A 21,272-nucleotide genomic window follows, 5' to 3' on the forward strand; every position below is an offset into this window, starting at 1 on the left:
TGGGAGCTGAATCACCATGGCAAGAGGCCATAATTGTAACATCAGTGCTAAAACCTAGGAAATTCTACAAAAGCAGTGAAGCTTTTAAGAAAGAAAGAAGTCACTACACCTGAAAGTGTTCAAGTAGTAACTGGATGTGGCACTTAGTGCTGTGGTTTAGTCAGCACAGTGGATGGTGTTCAAAAATTGGACTCAATTATATTAGAGGCCTGTTCCAACCTAAATAGCTCTATGATTCTATTAAATTAATTAATAGTTGACTCATTGCAGGACAGAATCATCACAGTGAAAATAATAAGGTCCTACATTGATGTCAATTTTATTTTTATCCTGGCACATTGTACAATACTTGTAAATATTCCCACAGTTCAGAACTAGACATTTTTCCCAGCTTTCCACATATGACAAATAGGCAGAACAGGAAAGGATCTCCCAACTCACTAAGCCCAACTTCTAAAACCCCATGGAAGCCAGCAACATAGTTACTCTCTGACAAAAAAACATCATCAAAACAGCTATTTCAATATTTCCCCTCACTCCCAATGCAGCAGTCACAAAACTTCCCTGGAACTCCTTACCCTGTTAGAATTTTTTTCTTTCATTGCAGCACACTCACAGACAGACTACACCCATTTACTCCTTATCACCCCAAAACAGTTCTGTTATCTCCCTGATGTTTACACACCTGACATATTTATGTGTAGAGCCTAAGGCTGCTTTCTCATTTTCACAGAATGCACAAAGCCAGGTCTGAACTTCTCTGAAGAAAGAGGACTCAAGAATGGCTGGTGAAGTCTAGGCAGCAGCCATCACACACATACCAAGTTACATGGAAAACTAAATAGCCCAAAAGCACCAAGTCTCATACACTTACAGACAGATATTGTTTTCCATAGGTTCTCATTACTCAGAAGCACTACTTACAACATGTGCCTTCTTAGAGCTTCTTCCTGTTTACTCAGTTGTGAACCCTGAGAGAAAAACCCAACCTAAGAAAGCTGCTGGCATCAAGACACAGATTTCTATTTATACAAATATATATTTTCCTAAATATCATTTATTAAACATTTCTGGGGGATGTGGTTAACTGATTCCAGTTTGAGCCCTGTATTCTCCTAGGAGAAGAAGGTGAAACCCCTTTGTGATGGTGAAACCCCAACATGCATAAAATGTTAATCATGTTTTACATTTCAATTAATTTATTGATTTCTAAAGAATTTTTACTTGAGTTGTACTTAAAATAGCACATTCAAGATTTCCAACTGTCATACATCAGAACTGTATTTGCTTTTTTCAGAACATCTTATATATGAACAGAGTTACTCCTCAATCATCCAATCAGTTATTGACTGGGGGGTGGGGGGTGCGTTCAAGATTTCCAACTGTCATACACCAGAACTGTATTTTTTTCAGAACAGTGAACAAACACATCTTACATATGAACAGAGTTACTCCTCAATCATCCAATCAGTTATTGACTGGGGGGTGGGGGGTGTTTGTAGGATGTTTTCATTCCAAAATTTCACTTCTAGCCACAGGGCAGAGCTCTGTCAGAACATATTTTCTGACCAGTATGTTTCCTATTCACTAAAATGAGCAAAATAGACATTGAAGTTGGGTCCATTTGGGTTCCAGCAACGTTTTAAGATCCCAAATTACTCCAAGCAGATTCTTACTCTCAAAGTCTATTTGCAAAGCTCCCATTTTAGGACACTTCATTCAGCTCTGCAGAGCCTAAGTAGGCTTTAGACTTGGCAAACAAAGTAAGAATTCACAGTCATTTTGAAAGAACGTAAATTATTATGTCCAAACTAAAAGGTATTGCATTTTCTCTCTCCTTCTCCAGGCAGGCCCTTTAACATTTCTGCCTCGGTTTGCTTACTTCTTAGGAGAAATTAAAAAAAGAAAAAAAAAGCCAAGAAAGAAGAAACATCTGTGGGAACAGCTGCACAAATACTGCAACTGCCAGAGGAATTATTTCTTTCTAGCATCCAGGATTTCTGGGTTTGTGTGTTGCAACACTTAGTAGTGGATAATCACAGTGACTATCCATGCATGTGACACACAATTTTGATCTCAATCATGGATAAGAGGCAAGAGCTCAACACCAGCCCACCACAGACATACAAACACAGAGAGAAACAACCAGAAACCCAAACTCTTTAAGGAATTGTCTAGAGGCTCCACAACAAAAAAAGCTTATACAGCAAGTAGGCTGCTTGCTCCAACTTCTGGACAATCAAAATTCCACAGTAGCCAGTTTGTAATTACAAGCAAAGTTAAAACACAGCTTTTCCCTTCATCTTTTTCTCACCTTTAACACTAAGACCCCAAGTTACTCAGAACACTTTCCAAGGCAACACTCTGAAATAAGGCAATGATGTCACTAAATAAACAAGATTTCCAGAAGTCTATCTTCATCTCCTAGATACATGTCTGTGTTCACATACTTGTCTTTGAACTGCAGCAATCTGTGCTCCAACAGGAAGGATTAAAGATGAGTTTTATCATGTTCTGTACTATATATTGATAACTGCACAATTCTTATTTCTCAGTCCATGACTAAGCAGGTAAAGCAAATATGATTAAAACTCCATTACAGTAATAATCAACTAAATTAAAGTCACTAGTTCTAAATACACACAGCAACAAGATCTTGAAACCACTGCACAATGAACAGTTTGTTTAGGAATTACTGAAACTTTCCCCCCCTCCAAAATACTGAAAGCATTATCAACCAAAATGGCCATGGAGGGAAGTCACCTCATCCAGCTGATCCACAGAGCAGGGAATGAGAAGCAAAGTTAATAGCCTGTAGCCTCTGCACCATTTTTCTTTCTCAGGAAACTCAAGAGGGGCCTTAAGCATACTTTAAGTCACCCTTGACTGTAGCACTCTCCCATTTGCTAAAAGGTCATTTAGCACGCTGGGATTGCTGCAGCACAGCAGCACTTGAGCTGCTTCATCTTCCACCTCTACGCAGTCAGCTGTCAAGCTGGGTACACAGGCAAAGCCTTATTTCACCGAGCTCCAGCAGGCTTCAGAGGGTCTCTGCTCACTGCTCAAGCTTCAAGCTCTATGCTTGAATTGCTATGATCCATTGTTATTCATTCTCTAAAGACTTATCCTGTGGACCATGACTACACATTCCCACAGCACTGCCTGGAAACAAAATGGTGATGAATCTTTTTGCTTTTGATTTTTAGAGATCACAACTTGTTTTGCACCAGCAGCTCTTATCCTTCCTTGTATCCACACATTTCTAGCTGAAGAAGGCAGCCCTTCATGGTCTCCTGTGGTCATTCAGCTCCTTTTTGTCAAGCCACAAACAGAGTATCAGATCTTTTTTCCCCTCATATAAGTAATACTAAAACAACAGAGGGCCAGAACTGAACTAGTGGCTGGCTACAATGGGACAGAAAAAGCCCATCCAGCCCAGCATCCCATCTCCAACTGTGACTGAAGTAAAACCTCAAGGAAACAGGATAGCTAAGATGACCAAGCAGCAACACATTGGGCTAGCTACCCCTTAAAACTACTCGGTTTTCCTTTCTCTAACCCCTACACTGCAAATGCTTATTTTAATTACACCTTACTTACATCTTGTGCACAGTACTAGGGCCTTTCATTTGTTTTGAGCCTGCCACCATCACGCCTGGACACACCCTGGGACTTCTCTACTGAAAAATAAGGGAGGAAGAAGCAGTCTCTGTTTACCCTTTTCTTGCCACTTGTTAGTGAAGTTTTCTCAGTCATCTCATCTTCAAGCTGAAAAGTTTCTTCCTGCTGCAGTTTTTTTTTCACAGAAGCTGTGCTGTCCTTCACCATTTTTTCATTCTTTTCAAGACCTTTTCCAGCTTCACTGTCAATTACTAGAACCTTCCTCCCCTGATGTCACCTCTATCGTCCTTCCCATTTTTCTTCTCACAGCACAGCATGTGGTAGCTGGGGGAGGTCAAAGATACAGCTATAGAAAGGCAGCTTATGGAAAATTTAGGGTGCTGTTGCCAGAGCTGAGGTCAAGTCAACCAACAAGGATTAACTGGAAGGGTACTTTCTCTGCCTGCCGCAGGAGCACTCTGCCTGCACCTGGAAAGCAGTAAGATCCCTCTAGATACCATTAATTGGGAGAACCAAACATACTTTTACTTATGATTAGTGTGGTCTGGGCCAAAATGTGTTGGCTATTTCCTTATTTTGAGTCATTTCCCTGTTTTGCAAGGAGGCAAATTGCTGGGTTTTATTAACACTTCATGATTGTTCAATTTGACAGGCCAAGAATACCAGTCCATTTGAAATTTAAGTGCTGTTTTCTTTGTTAATTAACAAATTGCTGTTCTAAAAGCAAAGGTAAATGTGGGAAAAGATCCATGGGAACACACCAACTACTTCTTGGAAGTAACACATGAAAAAATGTCTCTGCTAAAAAGCTACTAATCATAATTGCCACTACACAAAATCACATAAAACTCTGTATAGGAAATAAAAGATATTTCACTACAAGAAACTATACAATTGGCCAAGGAATTCAACACATGCTGAGGTTTGTCTCACTGAGCAATGGAGCATGAGAGCCCCTCCAAACTAACAAGTACAACAGTAAACAATAGAAGTTTGTTAAAGTTAAAAGCAATGAGCTTGTGTGTTCCTGCAAGACCCCTGGCTTGATGGTGCATGACATTTTCATTAGAAAAGCCCAATGAAACCAGAGCTGAGCCAAGCAGACAAAATTAATTCAAACATTTAACAGATAAGTCAAAGACCATGACCGTAAACAAAAAAAAGCACCACACCGCAGGTGGCTTCGAGTCTCCAAGCAATTATCTTGTTTTGCAGTGTAACCAATGACTCGGAAGAAAAATGAAGAAGAAAAAAAAAAAGACCATGACTGCAGGTGACAAATACCAAAGAAGCTGTTAATTACAAAAAGGAAAGGCCACTGACAGTCTGTCTGTCTGTGCACCAGCCTGTGTCTCCTTGTTCAGCAGGTGCTCAAGTTGGGAAGAACTGACAGTACCTGAGAGCATCTTCTCTGGAAACCATTTTAAAAAATGTTGGCATAGAGAAAGGGAGAAGAAAATTAAGAAATTAAGAAACTGAATTATCCACTTTCAAAAAGAGAAGGTAAAGAATAAAATAGTAACTCTAGAGAAAGTAGAAATTTGGACAGAGAAGGCTGTTAAACCTACAAAGAGCTAATAAGAACCAGAGCTAACAAAGCTGGTGGTTAAAAACACAAAGTGAAGCTGACTGATGATAATTACACCAAATGAATATATTGGAGAGTCTACCAAAAGACTTTGTTGGCAAAACAGGGCATTCTTCACCACTAAATGATCTAGCTTATAATGGAAGCTAATCAAGGTCTATTACGGTTTATTCTGGATCCATAATCAATTAAATACAAAACCAATTTACAGCTTCATTCCACTGCTTACCATACCCACTTTCATCACCCAAATGTAACTAGCAAAATGGTGAAGCAGAAGGAAAGAGTCAGGAAACATACAAGAAGCTGCTATACTGCTGAAGCTGAAGTACATCCATCTTAGACATGCCTGGTATTTTCATGTATTTTTGAGTGTTTTCAATTAAAAAAACTACAACCTAATCAAGATTTTTCTAAATAAATGCAGGCAACAACTATAAAAAGCAATGCTAACTTGAAATCCTTTCTTTAGCATAATAATAGAAACTAACATACCAAATCCTACCACTCACACTTTCTACAGTCTTACATGAAAGAAGAGAATCTAAGCTGGAAATTTGGCCTCTATTGCCTTTTTAAGTTTCTCCCAAAACTGGCAGCAGAGTAGCAAATGTCATTAAAAGCTCTGTTTCCTTATCATCCAACATTATCAGGCACTCACCTTACCTGGAGTCTTGGACAGAACAGAACACCAAGTTCCAGACTTGGAACTGTACCAGATACACTCCTGCCATGTTTCTCTTCGTTTACAACACCAAGAAAAGACAACCTTTTGTTTTTCTTCCTGGCTGAAAGCTAACATACACTCACCCTCAAAATAGAGTACAACAAAAATGCCACCCCAGTATGATGAAGTAACACACTCTGTTCCAGGAGATTATTTCAAAATAAAAATTGTATCAAGCATTCCCTCTGTCCAATATAGAGAAAGCCAGGTATTAGCTACAGGAATGAATGACACTTCCAAAGGCCATCAGATCACAATAAATACAAAAAAAATCTACACAGAAGACAGCTGAAAGTTGGCAGATGCAAATCACTTCAAACTATCCACCATGAATTTTAACTCCTTTTTTCTTCTTCTGCCTGGTATGCTTTAAAAAAAAAAAAATTTTGAATCAAGCAACAAGACATGATTGTGTGCTACAGCTGCACATGGAGGTCACAGAGGGTTTTGATTCTGGCTGCTTCAGAAGATGTGACCCTATCAGAACTTCAAACTATTACCTGATCTATTTCTTGAAGGGATCCTGATTTCTTTCTTTCTAAACTCTATCTTCAGAAAAATGAACCTAGCTACAGAACCACTAATAGAAGTGATCTTTATGAACCAGTCTGCAAAGCCAGGAGAGGCACACATCAAAGGAACAACCCACAGCCTCCCTCTCACCTGAGCCCAGCAGCACATCGCCCTACAACGCAAAAGAAGTCATGCCTTCCACGCAAAATCATGTTTTCACTTGAATTTTCTACATGGCCTTATATTTTTAACTTAATTATGATGCTGCTTGCTGGGGGCTTTTTTTGTTTGATTTTGTATTTTTGGAATGGGCACCCCCTTTATTCCAAACTAAATCTAGTTAGTTTCATCAAAGACTGAAAGTCAAGTAAAGAACAGAAGAAAAATGCAGCTGAGAGACAGGACAACAATGAAAGATAAGGCAGTCTAATAACTTTAGGCACCATGCACAAGGAAACAAGCTTTAACCACATTTATTTTTAACATTAAGTCACTCTATCACACACTAGAAGACGCCTTTTGCAATAACAAAACCTGCCACGACATGAAAAGTTCCTGGGACTGGAAACAGGCACTTGACTCTCAATCCTTCCTTCTCTCTACCTCTGCCTGTAACTCTCCATGTCTTCTGCGACTATGAGATTTCACCAAGATGATTTTTAGCTAGGATAAGATATTTTGCTCCTTGTGCTGCTCAGTTCCACTCCCATAATTCTTACCTCAGGAGGAATCCTGAATGTACAGAAGTTACTGTCACCTCCTAGGTATGGAACTACTGTGCAACAGAAGAACTTAACAGCATCAAATACCTGCTGATCTAAGAGTTATCATCATCCTCTCTCAGCAACCATGCCACTGGACAAACAGAATTTAGCTTAACACTAGATAAATTCTCTGTTATGAAGTCACTGTGCTACACAGGAAATTTGTTTTTATTTCTGCCTATACAAGACAAAGGTACCCATGTAAAAAAACACTCCACTGTTTACTTCCAGTCATCTGTTGCAAAAGTTTTTCTAACATCAAACATGAATTATTTAATACTCTCCACCCTGTTGGAAGGAGAAAACTCCCAAGCTGAGAACATACATGCATATTTCTGCAAAGGAAGACAGAGACAAATATCACCTTCAATTTCCTTCCCAGAGAAGGAAAAAGACAAGACAACTACTCCCTTATGCTAAAAACAAATCTGCTCAGTGGCGCTAAAAATCCATGGAATACTGTAATCACAAAGGAGTTAGGCAAAGTCTTCACTTCAGAGTCTGTCCCAATGAGGACCTTATCTATCAAATCCTTCAACAAATACTTATGTAGAAGGAGGAAGGTTTTAACACAACCATTACAAACGCAAAACTGCAGAAAGCACAAAGGGGTCTGATTTATATTCAAGTCAACAAGTAGTCAGATAACCCACACTCAGCCTGCACCCCTGAAACCAACACAACCGGATCCTGTTAGGAAGCACTCAGCACTGCTAAGAACAGCACAGAACACCACGGAAAGATGCCTACACACGCGGAGAGCAGACAAGAACAGCTGGCTCACACACACTCGGCAGCAGTGCCCGGCCGGCAGCAGAGCCCGGTTCTGCCCGCGGTCCCGGCGCTACTCACCCGGCGCTGCCCTCACGCAGGGCGGCCCCGCTCCCCCATACACGCGGCAGGCTCGGGGCACGCTCGGCACCGGCAGCAGCTGATCTCAGCCCGGCTGCGCTCACAAGTTTCTTCGCCTGCCCCCTCCCTCAGCCGCTCAGGCGACCTGTGCGCAGGCGGGGCTGCCGGCACCGCCACCAGCACCATCCCACGGGGGCTGCCGCGCTGCCCCGGGAGCCGCGCCGGGGGCAGCCCGCGGCGGCGGCGTGCGAGGGTGATGGATAATGTGCGATGTGCTGTGTGCGCCGGCCGAGGGGCCGGGGCGGCCCCGCCGGGCCAGCCCCCGCGTTTCGGGTTTCACGGGCAGCTGGCAGCCCCGGGGCGCGCCGCCGGCTGCGCTGCTGGAGGAACGCGCCCGCCTTCCCAGACGCTCTGGGAATGCCAGCGCCGGGACACCCGCCGGGAGCCGCCCGGGCTCCCTGCTGTCCCCCAACCCTGCCACGCTCCAAGGGGACGCACGGACAGCCCGAGATCCTGCGCAGAGTTTTGCCGCCCCCTCTCCTTTCTCCTTTGTGCCTCTGGTGCAGCTTTAGTCGACTGAACACAGCCCGAGCAGCCCCGAGTCATCCACTTCCAACAGCACCCCTGCAACCAAGCACGGCTTAGCTCTCTTAAGAAGGACTCGGGATTTTACCCATCCGTGGGCCCGCACAACGAGGGTCCAAAGGCCCAGCTCTGACTCAAGTGCACAGCAGAAATCGGGGGATTAGGATGGAAACCGCAGCCCTGATGGGGTTCCGGGAGTTGCTGTCCGCTCCTTGGATAGCAGGAGGGATGCCTGCTCCCGGATGACTCAGGAATCATGGGGCTGCGCTCTGCTTTTCTCCATACTGAGGGCAGTGAATGACATGGAACCTCCGTCCTCCCTTCCACACACCACAGTATTGGTTTCGGTAGAAACAACCACTTTCGGAACACCCTAGATGCTGTGCTTCCTGCTCTCTTCTTTCAGATCCCCATCACAAGACAAAAAGCAGTTTCTAATATGATACCACTGTGAGATCATAACAAAAAACTTGCTAATAATGATAGTTGAAGATGGCACAACATTGCATTTTGAAGCTCAAGGGTTCAGCTCAAGGGTACGCACTAACAGCAAAATCTTGCACATTTTCAGCTACATGTACCAGGCACGTGGTGTTCCCTCTAATGACTGGAGCTGGAAGATCTATAGAAGATAGAAAAAAAGTTTTGCGTGAGAATCTCTGTATCTGATGAGTGCAGCTTGGACAAAATGTAGACACACTCCCACCAACTTCCCTCTGATGACCCATTTCTCACAATTCTGTTTGCTGGTTCCAGCTCCACCCAATGTGAAAGCATTAAAAAATCCTTAGTATCACAAAAATAGGTACAACCTTTTGAAAGCAATCAGTTCTCTGATTTATTCTTCAGATTTATCAGGTTTTTCAATAGATGAGGTCTGAAGAATATTACGTAGTGCAGCAGGTGACATGTCATAACTCGCAGCCCTGATAAATAGGATACCACTGCACTGGAGAAGCTTCTACTTTTAACAGAAACAAAATAATTCAGGTACCTGGTTATCCATCCTAAACCAAACCTCTGAACTCTGCTTGTCACTAATGCTACAGGAAGAGCTGTGGCCTGCAGCAGTCAGTATCACTACATTTATGAAAGGGAATACCCAAGACACTTTCCTCAGCTTCCCAGCTTTTTGTGAGATAACCAGCCAGAAAAGAGAGCTAAGCAAGCCATTAAGCATGAGGGCTGGTCCCTGCTCCTGGCTCTGGAAAAGAAATCCACAGAGACAAGGCAGAGTCAGCTCATTGCTGTGATCTCCCTGCCAAATGGAGAGATTTGGCTAGCATCTGGAACAGCATGCTGCACCCCACCAAAATTCAGCTGCTCCCAGGAGCCATAGCAGTTTGAAGAAACTACTGAGTCCTGCTGACTCTCTGCCAATGTAATTTTTCAAGAATAAACAGGGTGTATCATACATGGCTGCTCAGGAAGAGAAAATAAACGTGCACAAACTTTAGATGGTGAGGGCGACAGAATTAAACACATGCACAGCAGGATACCTATGCTGGCCCTTCAGTTTGCTTGGCTGCCAAATTCAGGCTCAGAGGGAGAACAGCCAGAATGACACACTAGAAAAAACATTTTTTAGTGTGCTGGAAAGGCTTCCACCATCAAGGACCATGCCTGCTCTGATGAGGGGCCTATATGTATGGCAGCCCCACTTTATGCATCACATTTATCAACATTATACAAACATTTAACCCAGGCACTTCTGTAAGTTTTATCTTTGCAGCTCTGCCTTTATCTGAACAACAGCCACATTAAGACAGAAGACCTCTTGTTTAAATCATAGGAAATTACTGTTCTGTTACTGTGCTGTTCTCTTAAGAGAGAAGTAACCCCAGGGAAATTTCCAGCTACTGTAGAGAAAGGAGAGTGGTACAATGCACTTCCTAAGCACAGGGACACACAGGAAGCAAGCTGCAGGGCAAACTGGAACTGCTGGCTGCAGCACTGGGTAAACAGTGAGCAAACCTCCTGGTCTTGTGCCAGACCTGCTCCTGCAGGCAGCTCACAGCCTTGTGCCCTCAGCGCAGGTGCTTTCAAAAGCTGAGCTGCAGAGCCACTCATGTCCTTGAACAACTGTACATGTGAAGTCTGGCTATCAATACAAAATAACAAACAATTACAATGAGGAGACTCTTTGTAATCAACTTTCCTTCCTTACTTGCCTTATAGGTCCTCACTTGCTGCTGTTCTTTCTGTCTATGGTTTGCTAGCTGGTACCCTTCTAAAGTTTAGGTCTAGAGCATAAATCAGTTCATATTTGCAGTTTTATGGGCATTGAAATTCTTCAGCCTGAGCTGTCTTTCTTATGTGTGCAGCATCAACATCCAGTTGTTCATTAGCTATGTTAGGAAAAAAACAGTAGGAGCAGGCCTATAACTGGAAACAACTTATCCAACTCTATACAATGCACAATTTAAGGCAAAGAACAGCCTTTTTGGGTGCCAGTAGGTACCAGCTCACATCAGAACTGCTTTGATATAACTCCTTAGATACCAAACCTAAGACTGAGACACTTCAAAGGCTTGACCTTTGCATGGCAGGGAGCTAAGATTCTAAATCTTTGCCTCTGGAAGAACAACACATTGGGTTTGTTTTTTTTCCCCAGAACATGTAATGACAAAAACTAGAAACACTTTACCAATCAAACAGGAAAGAGGAAATCTGCATTTGTCACAGACAGTTTGGCCCTGCTCAGGCATGGAATACCCTTGGCCAAGTGCAAGCAGTTCCAAAGGTAATCCCTCTGCTCCAGGCAAACATGTCCCTAAAGCAAGTAGCCGTATAAACATACATATGCACACTCTTTGGAACACAACTTCTCTGCAGACATCTGTGCAGTCTGGTGGGCAAAAGTCTAAGCAAGCAGGAAAAACCACCACTTTTTTTTCAACTAAACCCAGAAGGCATATGCTGCCCCTGCAGATTCTCTTGTCTAACATCAACAGAGAAGACTGTACTAAATTCACTTTACATTTCAGGAAATATCTTCTCATCCTATTCTCATTGGTTATGTTCTTCAATAGAACAAGCTGGACAATTGTTTCCTATTCTCATTTTCATGGAAATCAATTCACCTTGTTAACTCAGACACAAACTCTGTCATATTTCCCCAGTGCCTGGATTATTTTGGAAGAGGCAGTGTTTTTTTTAACACTGGTGTTTTAACTTTTGTTGGATATTTTTGAGTACTGGCTTACCACTATTTCCTTTGTTTATCCAATGGTACAGCTGACAATACAGAAAGAATTGGAATTTTAAACAGCAAGTGTCATCAAAATTTAAGGCCACAAGGTAGAAAACACAACTACAGCTCACTCTATAAATGTACTCTTCTATCTTTAGTCCTCAGCAAGAAAAGGACAAGCCATACTGAGAATTAAGAGACAGCACCTAGAATAGTGGCTTAAATCTTTATTGTTTCCCTAGGGACAGATTCTGCAAGATGTCTCACAAATGAGTAAAGCTGCTTACACTGACAGCCATAAAGCACAGATATGCAAGTCCTCAGACACAGGGCCAAAATCTTACATGTTGAAAATGGTTTGAAAAGTGTTAAGTTCTTCCTTCCACATACAGGAAACTTCTACTCAAAGTCATCAAGAACTTTTGAATTATTTCTGGGTCTCCAAATCTATCAAAAACCTAGCTGTCCAGCTGAGAATCATTTTATCTCAGATAACCCATGGGCATGCTGCCATTTACATATTCACTTCCCCCAGGTGCAGCAAACTATTCCTTACCAGATTGTAGATTTTTTTTTGCTTGCCCTGCCTTATAACTTGCTCTGTCCCTGTGCTTGGCAACTGAACCTCACATACAACAATAGTTGCACTCAATGTCATAATTCCTAGCTACATGTTCTCTTTTCCAGTCTGAATAACTGGGACTAATGTAGGACTCTTTAAGATGTGTTTGTCATACATCAAATCCCAAGAAATTGTGATAATACTAATTTTTTTTTAAAAAGGCTTTTCATCACTTCTCTCTCTCTTTCTGTGCAAGTGCTCAGAGTAACCTCATGTTTACGTTGGATGTCAGTATTCAGCAGAGAATTTCTCCTCCTCTTATAAGAGTCCAAACAATTTTATCTGGTCTGCTTCCTTCAAGTTCAGATTGTTGAGTCTAGAGTTGTACTAAAATTATTATGAAAAACAAAGCAAGGTTATTCTGGACACACAGAAGGAAGCTGATTCCCCTGTGTTCTGACTGAGGAAAAGACAGTCACCCATGTAATATATTCTTCAAATTATACTATCTCCTTAGAACTGAGAAAGCATTAGAAGGCACAGAATAGAGATTTAGTAGATAAAGTGATAATAAACCATGGCAAAAGGATACAGAAATGTAGAAACAAGACAACCAAGATCAGGAACATCAACACAAGGCTTTAAAAGTAATGTTTTTGTTAAAGCACTCACTCACTACAAGACTTGACTCTTTCACAAGGCTGTTGCCAGGATCTCAGATTAGATTACACCACTTGGCTTTGATTTCCTAAACATCTTCCAGTTTTTCTCCAAGATTACTTTGGAATTAGCCCTTACAAGTATAAACACACTATTCTTTCCCAGCTATAAAACAAATTTCATTTTGACTCACAGGACAGGCGGATGGAAACTGACCTTGTGTCTTTGGTCAGAAACACAGAACACAAGCAAATATATTCTTACCTGCTTCCATTCCTTGTAGGAAGAAATAAAAATAAAAAAACCCTTCCTAATGTTGTCATTCCATTAGTAAATCTTGATTTACTATTACAGGACACAGCTCAAAGCAGCAAATTCTGGATCATGTTTGCATAGGACAGTTTAGAACTGAAAGTTTTACTTCTGTTCCTTTATATACAGAGAGTGAAACCCACAAATATAATGTGTGTTTTCTTCCAAATTTGACAATAGGCATTTTGCAGAGTAATTGGTGCAATGCAAAAATAATGTTGAGGGTTTTTTTAAAGTAAGTTAAAAAAACCCCAAATGCATAGTCTCACCTTCTACTCAAAGATGCAGACTCTGAGCAACTTCACTCTCATAAGCAACATAGCAACAGCTGCAGTAGAAAACCAGTAGGAAAAAAGCAGTAGGGAAAAAAGAAACAAGCCCTCAGAGCTCAGAGGAGTTTACCATTGGCCAAGCAATCTTCTCAAGTCACTGAGAAGTGCATGTTCCTCATCATCAGTAAACAGGAGCATCCAGTTTATGTGGCCTTTCAACAGGCTGGATGGAAAAATAGAAGCAGCCACCCCGTAAAGCAGCAGTACATTTACAAGGGAAAAACAGCAGCCCACAGGGAACCTGGAATAACACACAGGGATGACTGCATCAAATGTGATGAATTTAACAGTTAAGGCAGCAGGTAAATAATTCAGAAAACCCTAAACAATGAAATTATGTGCCACATGTCTGTGCTTTGCAATTCCCATGATTTCTAACAAGCTGTCTGCATGCCCAGTGCAGGGGACACTCTGTCAAGGCTGATCTCTAAGAAGAAATATGAAAACACCACAGAGCACATCCTCCTCAGGCAACCATGTTCTCATTCCTATGCTTTCTTGTAACAAAAAGCCTGTGTAAAATGTACAGGTACAGTTATTGCACAAGGCACAATTTGTGTCTGTTTAAAAACACTCAAGCCCATATCTATCACAGCAATTACTTCTGCTGACAGCTGCAGCCAGACATCACCCTCTGAGTCAGTCGCTGCTACATTAGATTGGTAAAGAATGAGCATAGAGGGGTAGGAAGTCAGTGTCTCAAACAATCTGCACTGAGAAATGTCTGTATTTTTTTTAGTTGAGAAAACCAATACAACCATTGCATTATATTTTACCCTGCTGGCATGTGAGAAGGGGGGATCTAACAAAACCCATGTTTAACCCCAGCACAGATTCCCAGAGGTCAGTCCCAGCCTCTTGGACTTAAGCTCTGAAGTGACAAGCTCCACAGCATGAACTGCATCATTTAAGGTGCCAAAGGGCAACAGAGGTAAGATGAAAATAACCAGAACAAAAAAATAAAAAAAAACCCAAAACACAAACAAACAAAAAAAACAACAACAAAAAAAAAACCACAAGAGCGCAAAAACTGAAGACAATTCTTACCCAATTTGTCAACAAAATATTCTCCTGCACAAGACAACAGGCTTAGTCACCAGGGAGAAATTAGAAATTTTGCTCTACAAGACTTGGATAAGGCAGCAAAAAAACTCACAAATAGTTTTTTGAGTCAGCTTTTATTAGTGAGCAAAAGCAGGAGTGATGAAAACAAATTACTCTGTTCCGTATTACCAAAGGGTTATTTTGAAGAGTGACTCAAAAAGAGCACTAAAATATCTTTAATTCATGCAATAAAGTTGCTGTGTCAAGACTGCTACTATCAGGACTTGCACAAGGCCTTAAAAATGGAGCATACCATTTCCCAGACCATGGAAATCTCACCTTTTCTCAGACCTTCTTCCAGGTGCAAGTATCCTTTCTAGTCCACGTGATGATCCTTTCTGCATCATCATGATACCAATTGTCACAGCCTGGGTGTCTTGAATATATGATACTTGCAGAAAATCTGGACCTCCTATCACCAACACATTGTATATCAGGGGAACCTCAGTCCTTTGGTAAGTCCACAGATTATTTTCTTGCAGGACATTGCCTGCAATATCTATGTTCTGCAATAATTGAAGTGTGGTCCTGGAATATCAGCACTTCCTTCAAGGACAGATGTAAGTGGGCTGTGTCAGCGGCTGAATAACACCCAGAATCTTACTACTGCACCAAATGTTTGCAGATAAATTATCATTTCCTACCCCTCTGAATAGCTTACCCTGTCAATATGCCATTGACTAATATATCATGGTGTGTTAACATTACTGATTGGCATCTGCAGTGCCTAATATTTATTTCATCTAAATCCTTCCAGGAGACTCACCATTTCTGTTAGTGTTATGATGCATTCTTATTACCCTAGCACTGAAAATACTTTTATTAAGGCTGCTGTTGCTTTTTTTTCATTTTGCTTTTTAAAGTTTTATTTTATTGGTGATGTCAGTAACTGGCTGGGCTTCTTTCAACCATATATTAAGGCATATTTCTGTAGTTAGTCTAGTTAGGCATCTAGGGGAAGAAACAGTTAAGAATTGTTCAATGCCTCACCAAAACATGGATCACTTAAACTTGACTGTTTAGTGCTTTGGTTCCACTATGGTCCTGACTAGAAAAAACTGAAATAAAAGTTCCAGTGAGTACAGCTCAGATGCCTTTTGCTAGTGGGCTGTTCACTAAGTCTCACTAGCAGTTCTTGCTGCACTTCATTTTTAATGCATGCTGCATTGCTTTGCAGTTCTGTAAATCTGACCACAGACTTACATAGTGAAGCCAAAAGGTGAGATCTGTCTCTTTGGAAAAGATAGGACACAATCCCGTTCATATTTGTGGATTGCTGATCCCAATTAGTTTCATCACATTTTCATGGTAAGCTTGGTTACCCCTGAAGTGCTGGGAAGCTGAGCACTCAGCGCTGCAGCAGTGTTTGCCATTCCTCATCTTGCATTTCACAGGAACTACAGGTAAGGAAAGCCTGAGGATATCCCAATTAAAGCCTTCCAATTCCGACAGGTGATACAAGTGACAAATAGTTCTAGCAACAGATTAAGCCTTAACAGAAAGCACAACAGTCCAAAGTCATTTCTCTCCCTTTCGTTTGGATGCATCCTGAGGCTTGACTAACAGATAGACTTTCATCTCAAACAGTGGCATTTACTTCAAAATACTAGACAGAGTTCTTAAGCCATTTGATTTTCATAGCAAAAGTAGGGCTTTTACCTTTAGAGTCAAAAAGCCCTATTTGCCACTCAGCACACTCCCTTTGGATCAAGCATAAATAGGAACCTCTTTCAGCTATCCTATACATAAAAGCCATTCTAGTGACTGTCCATTCTTCTCCCACACACAAGCTGTTTTCAAGGTCAGTCAATTGACTCCAGGTACTTCTCAGATGTATTTCATGCCTTCCAGGTGCTTAATAAAAACCTTTCAGCAGAAAAAACCCTCAACTAGCTCTTGGGCTTTTCTTGCAATACCATTGTGATCTGTTCTTTTTCCCTTTAGAAAGAGATCCTCTTCCCCTCTTCATCAAGGCCTTTTACCCAAGAATAACCCTGCCAACAAGAACAAGATTTTTACATTTGAATATTTTAAAGAATCTGTATTCTGCTTGCCGCAGAGGTCTATCTTAAGCCTCTGTTGCAATTTTCTCAACATGACACACAATAGGTGCAGTGAGTGGAGGTGATGCCATGAGCAGAGGCTACATGAAATCAGAGTCAAACGAAGCAACATGACTGGATACCTAATCGTGGCAATAAAGGCTGCTGCACTCATCTCCACACGCCTCATTTAGTTTTATGAGTATTTTCCAGAACCTAATGTATGCCTGATGACCTGTGTACTCAAGGTTTTTCAATCCAGAGATTTTATCAAAGTGTCATGGCAAAAGACCTCCTCTAGGCAAGCAGCCACAGAAATGAAATGGGTCACTTCTTGTAACAATGAGGTAATTAAGGTTATTTCTTCTAGAAGAAAAAATGCTTCCTTTCCTTAATTACTCAGAATAACGCTTTAAAGTCACAAAAAGTGGGGATTACTATTTCATGCAGTATAATCCAGGACAGATGACAAACAGATCCCTAAATTTTTGGCCCCACTATTTCATCATGCAATTTAACCTGGTGAATTTTGTATTAAATACATATATAAAGGACCTGGCATACAAGTTATGTTGGGTTTTTTCTTTTTAATTTAATCTTAATTTTGCAGTACACACTGCAAGGACTGAGATTACTTTTTGTCCCTCACAAGCAAACTACAACAGTCAACACTTGCTGCCCCCCAGCTTCTTCGGTGCTGTGGAAGAAGGCTCCTGTGGCAGACATCCAGATCCACAAATGGCAAAACTGAGATCACACCTGGTATCTCCAGAATTAAGAAACTCACAGCTGCTCCCAGAAGGCCTTGGTCATGCAGTTTTTCTCATTGTGAGGGAAGCTGACACCTTCCACTCTTTGAAGACAGGAACATTTCTAACCCAACACACAATTCCAGCATTTAGACTCTACAGCAAATGCTGAAAAACAAGGGAGTGATCTGGCAGAGGCTCCCAGTGAGTCACACCTGCCTCACACTGTGCATCACTGTCTGTATCAGGTATGGGGGAACAGAAGCTAAGGGATAAGAATGCATACTAAATCCCAACAGCTAGCAAGTGAGACTAAACAACCAGATAAATAATACTAAGCAGAAATTGCACTTCAGAAAGTACCTTCAGGTTTCCTTTCCTTATCTGTCTGACCACCTCTGCAACCTCATGTGTCTTTTCTGATCCTGTATCTTTGCTACTAGAGGTCTGTTTATCTCCATTTAGGGAGAAGCAGTTTTGGAAGATTTTTATGCAGCAGCAAACAGAAATTGTCCATGCACAAGGAGACCTGCAAGAAGCATTTTCCATGCAGATGATGGCTGATAGAGGAAATAGCACCATATGCCTCATCTACACCAAGCTTTTCACAGGAAATTCCAAGCACTAACAAGTTAAAAGATTATCCTCTTTTTCATTATTTTTCCTGGTAACTCTTTCCCCCTGCCCCAGGCTAGGATGTTACAATACAGGTCTGTGAGGCTGTATTTTGTGAATCTGAGGTAAAACTTTTGCCATCAGCCACAAATAAATGACAGACTAGTCCCTTTAAGTGACAGAGGAGGAGCTGTGGGATGATAATACTTACTGAGCCCTATTTCACCCAAGTTCTCCTTGCCCACCCAAGCCCCCATCACCCATCTAATTGTGATCAAACAATACAGACTGTGGAGTAGGAAGAAAATGTAATTGGTTACACAAGGAAAGAAACTTTCTGAGGAACTGGATCACACTGCATCTGCCATTAAGCCCACAGTGGGATTCAAATCCCTTTCAGAGAGGCTGCCAAAACCCTTGCCAGCTCTCAGCCAGAACCAAGCTGTCAAACACAGACCAGGGCTTTGTAGCAACTCGAGCCTTCCTGCTTGCCAGACCTTGGGGACCAGAAGCAACAGAAAATGCAGCACTCTTGTGACTGGCTTCCCCGCCACTCCCAGCAAATTGCTACACTGCTAATGTGGTAACAGAGCTGAAAAATTCAGGGTAGGAAAACTCAACCCTGACTGTAAAACCATTCCTACCTGATGCTTGCATACAAGTCATACATAGTCAATCCTATAACTGGAATATTTCAGCAAAACTGGATGCTTAAAAAAAAATAAAAACACCAAACAAAAAACCACTGTTACTTCTCCCCTTCAAAAAAAAAATGTAATTGTGGTTTTGGGAACTTAGGGATACTGCAGTGGTAATGTCTCCTTAATTTTTTTCTTCAACCTACCTGGCAAGTCTCAAAAATGAGACAGATGTCATGAGGGGTATAAACAGAGAGCAGGATCCAGCCCAAAAAAAGCAATGAGCTAGGGGCCTTGAGATTTGAGTTCTAGTCCAAGTTTCTGCCAGCCAAGCAGATCTGGGAAACCCATGCTGCTATTCTATGTCTTTCTTCTTCCTCCCCCACTTCTAGCACATCTGTTTCAACTTAAGCTCTCCAGGACAATGACTCTCTGTTGCTACAATGCCCGTCATGTCGTGCTTCCATTAGGAAGCAACAAAAACCTTATATGCATAACATAACTATAGGATACCCAGGCTTAGTTCTCAAAGATTCTGGCATAAGATTTTATTTTCTGTATTTTTTGCTGCAGGGAAACAGGATGAAGTCACCCACTCATTGCACTGGAAGCAAAGTAAAGAGGAATTTGGACTGTGAATCCCATCTCGACAGATCAGGCAACGCATCTTCAACTGTATGGAGCACAAGTAAATAATGTCTTGCCAACTTTTACCCAGAGCATAAAAATCAGAGACAACTAATTTTTTTCCATATTTGGTGCTATGTAGATGGCCTGGAAAAGGGAAATAAAAAGTAACGCAGTATTGGTCCCACTTTGTGGGGTAAACAGTCTCAAAAGAGCAAATAAGAAATGGTCTCAGTAACTAAACTCCTTCAAAGCCTATGAACCATCTAAATGCTGCAGCAGGGTAATAAAAACCCTACTAAAATACACCAGTGCTGCACTGACTAATCTCTGGGCATCTACCTGCAACAACACCCTGATATTAAAATGATACTGGCAAAAGGGACATAGGAAGGGGCTCCCAAAGAGGAAATGGATATCCACGACACAAATCAGGGTTTAGAGGAGAAAGCAGAATCATTGTACTAGTGCTCAGTCAGATATGCACTCCTACATAGGCCTACTATTGCCTGCCAAAATGCACTGCACTGCTGCTTCAATACTACTTTAAAAGTGTTCTAAATCGCTTTATCCATCACCCTGTCTCCAATGAACTCAAAGGTTAAGTGCTCTCGCACACCACCTGCAGACCTTTCTCTGTACCAGGAAATGTTTCTATTAATTACCCTGAACATGTGTCATCATCAGGATAAGAAATACAGGACTGGTAAAGAGAATAACTGAGTGGGTGAATTATAAGCTTTGGCTTCATATGATGAAGTAGCAAAGCGAAAATCTAATACGAGTGAATCACAGTTGATTTTAGTAAAATGTAATTACATTAATCAGTTGGACATTTCCTAGGGAAGAAAAAGCAAACCAAACTACAGTGACATCACAGAGCATGAAAATCTTTTTAGCAGAATGAGGGAAGAGCTTTTTGTCCTTGCTTTACCTTTGTCATTCAAAGCTGAAAAGACAGCCATTAGCATTCACATTGCCACGAACAGTCCACAGGAAAACTTCACGAGGTCATAAGGCAAACTCACCAGATCTTTATCTTGCAATATACTGTTAGATAATTTTAGTCCACAGTCTCATTTTACAAGTATTTTGTGGCTGCTCCTTGATGGTACAGGCTGAGAGTCAGTAATTCTGTTGCCTTGTGAATATTATTGTCAAATAAGAACTGTTTATATTCTTTGCAGGCTGAAAGCAAGCATGCATTTTATATTGGCTGTTGACTTTTAATGGAAAGTCCAAACATTTTGTGTATGAGATGATGTATGACACGTTTTGTTATGAACATGGAGTGAGATGCATCCAGTGATAACTGTGACAGAATGCAATGGACAGGAAAGAGATGACCTGGGTAGAAAAGTAAACAATTTAATTGACTTTTAAATAGATTGGCTTCTGAAAAGCTGTAATTGATTTCCTAATATGGGCAGGATGGCCACAGTTCAATATCCAATTCTATTTTGTTCCCAGATTTTTAGGAAGGATTGATTTGCTTTGGGTACCTTTGCTTAGCAGCTTTCCTGTCAAATAAAAAGGTTTTTATTTCACTGACAAGAACAGGATGGAAAGCCTTCAGTGGTTTGAGGTGGTTAAGGGGTTTTTTTGGAGGTGTTTGTCAAGCCCAGGGAAAAAACATTACTGTAATATCAGACAATAAATCCCGAGATATTTCTAAATATATTTCAAGGCTAGATTTTCAATTTCCATGAAGCGTATAAACTAAACTAGAAATGGGGAGTTTTTAGTGACATGATAAAGCATTCAGACATGGTCTGGTGGCTTACAATG

At 41.3% G+C, this 21,272-nt stretch overlaps 1 protein-coding gene across 2 annotated transcripts in view; it reads right to left on the reverse strand.

Annotated features, from left to right (window-relative positions):
* Positions 1-21,272, reverse strand: part of ARHGAP24 (Rho GTPase activating protein 24) — a 245,854-nt gene that overhangs the window by 176,737 nt on the left and 47,845 nt on the right. The window contains exon 1 of one of the 2 annotated variants that reach the window (XM_039710484.1): positions 8,066-8,189. The exons of the other annotated variant lie outside the window; for it this stretch is intronic. The gene's annotated coding sequence lies outside the window, so the exon portion shown is untranslated. Of the gene's footprint in view, positions 1-8,065; positions 8,190-21,272 lie in introns of those variants that run through there. 2 annotated transcript variants of the gene reach the window in all.

The sequence above is a fragment of the Passer montanus genome, unplaced genomic scaffold, assembly GCF_014805655.1.
Source record: "Passer montanus isolate IOZ18808 unplaced genomic scaffold, ASM1480565v1 scaffold23, whole genome shotgun sequence".
Taxonomy (NCBI): Eukaryota; Metazoa; Chordata; class Aves; order Passeriformes; family Passeridae; genus Passer; species Passer montanus.